This window comes from Sapajus apella, unplaced genomic scaffold (genome assembly GCF_009761245.1).
Source record: "Sapajus apella isolate SASKATOON/1434 unplaced genomic scaffold, GSC_monkey_1.0 scaffold35, whole genome shotgun sequence".
In the NCBI taxonomy this organism is placed as follows: Eukaryota; Metazoa; Chordata; class Mammalia; order Primates; family Cebidae; genus Sapajus; species Sapajus apella.
Window position 1 is genome coordinate 2734305 of NW_022436975.1, and position 2094 is coordinate 2736398.

Below are 2094 nucleotides of genomic sequence, written 5' to 3' on the forward strand. Positions count from 1 at the left end.
TCTTTGTTCATTTGAAATGCTTCAGTGAAATATCTGAGATGATGTGGTAATTTCTAAAAAATGGAAATTTATTTCTCACAGTTCTGGAAGCTGGGAAATTCAAGATGAAGATCCGAGAGTTTGGTTAGCAAGGACCTTCTTACTGCGTCCTCACTTAGCAGAAGCAGAAGAGCAAGCTGGCTGCATGCTGCTGTGTGAGGCATATTTTGTAAGGGACTTGATCCCATTAACAGAGGAGGTGTTTTCATGGCCTAATTGCTTCGTAAAGGCCCCACCTCTTACTACTATCATATGGGCAACATTGAAATTTTGGAGGGGACACATTCAAATCTCAGCATACATATATATATACAGCATGTATGTGTCTACTCTTAAGAACCCTTGCTTTTGTGGTCATTTTGCAAGACAGATACTAACATTGTAAAGATGCAGAGAAGATTAGCATGGCTCCTGGGCAAGGATGATATGCGGATTCATGAAGCATTTTATATTTAAGAAATAAATACACAAAAGAACCCTTGCCTTCTCTTCCCTCAAGCATCCATTGTTCTTGAATCTTCTGGCTGTTAAGAAATCTGTTCAGGAGTGAGAATCTGATCATTAACCTACACCCAGGTCAGCAGATCCCCAAGGCCCTTGGAGGGCAGCAACATCTAGGACAAATCTGGATTGGGAATCCCACTGCGAGTCAAACTGTGAAACTGGGACTCAGTGTTTCTGAACCTCACTTTTCCCATCTGTGAAATGAAATGGTACTTACTTCAAAATGCTGCCTCCTAGCTGGAGCCCTCTTCTCTCTCAATCAGTCAATAGATAGATAGACAGGTAGCTAGCTAGATAGCTGGCTTGATAGATAGATAGACATATATCTGTGTGTATCTATCTATCTCTCTTCCTGTAGAAGAAAAGCTCTCCAGATGAATAGGCTATAACAAAGATACTTCCATCTTTCTGGTTGCTAAAAACTCTATTTTAAGATAATGTAAAGGAGGAAATCAGTTATTTCCTTAGCAATGGGCATGAAAATACATCTGGAGCTGTAATTGTTATTAAACAGCACACATATTCATAGGTTTCTTAACACATCCCCAGAGCACTCACATCCAGAGGGTCCAAAGCCACTACATTCATTATGCAGATCCACAGAGTAATTTCCTAACCTAACCTCTTCTTTCTGAAAAGGATTGTTAGAGTTAAATGAAGGATAACTTGAGATCTGGTTCACATCTTTAACAACATTTAGTTACAGAGAGAAGTATATTTAAGAATTGTCAGGAGCTAAAGCAGCAAAGCCTTTACAAAAAGGAGTTACAGAAGAGCTTTCCTCTAATTTTCCAAAGTGGTAACCTTACAGTCAGAAGAAAGGGAAGGAATACACCCTGAGATATTTAGGAGCATATCAGGAAGCTCTTATGATACAAATACAATTTTGAAACCTACAGGTTATTTTTAACGTATTTTTTCCACATATTCTGTCTTACTAATATTTAAATTTGGTTTATCATAAAGAAAATGTTCTCTGTAAGTCTTCGAGTAAAGCTGATGCCCTAAGATGTATTCTAGGCCAGGTATGGCGGCTCATGCCTGTAATCCCAACACTTTGGGAGGCCAAGGCGGGTGGATCACTTGAGATCAAGAGTTTAAGACCAGCCTGGTTAACATAGGGAAACCCCACTTCTATTAAAATACAAAAATTAGTTGGGTGAGGTGGTGTGCACCTGTAATCTCTGCTACTCAGGAGGCTAAAGCAGGAGAATCGCGTGAACCTGGGAGTGAGCAGAGATCGTGCCACTGCACTCCAACCAGCCTGGGTGACAGAGTGAGACTCCATCTCAAAACAAAACAAAACAAAACAAAGAGGATATATTCTGTTTATTCTGTAGCTTTTTATGGAAGATTGTATATTGATGTGAAACCCTCAAATATGTCCACATTCCAACTTGTGAGGTATGGGAGTGGTTAGTCATTAACTAATCTCTGTCTTTCCATTAAGTTGTTTGTATAGCCATATCCATATTATTTATGTATTATCATATTACTACTATATAATTATCGATTATCACGTTTATCTATTTTAACATATTATCTATTTAA

The 2094-nt window shown here is 38.6% G+C and overlaps 1 non-coding gene across 1 annotated transcript; it reads left to right on the forward strand.

Annotated features, from left to right (window-relative positions):
- The first annotated feature begins 392 nt into the window (after positions 1–392).
- LOC116563656 lies at positions 393–495 on the forward strand. Its single transcript, XR_004274501.1, has one exon. It is a non-coding gene; the product is annotated as a U6 spliceosomal RNA (small nuclear RNA).
- The last annotated feature ends 1599 nt before the right edge of the window (positions 496–2094 follow it).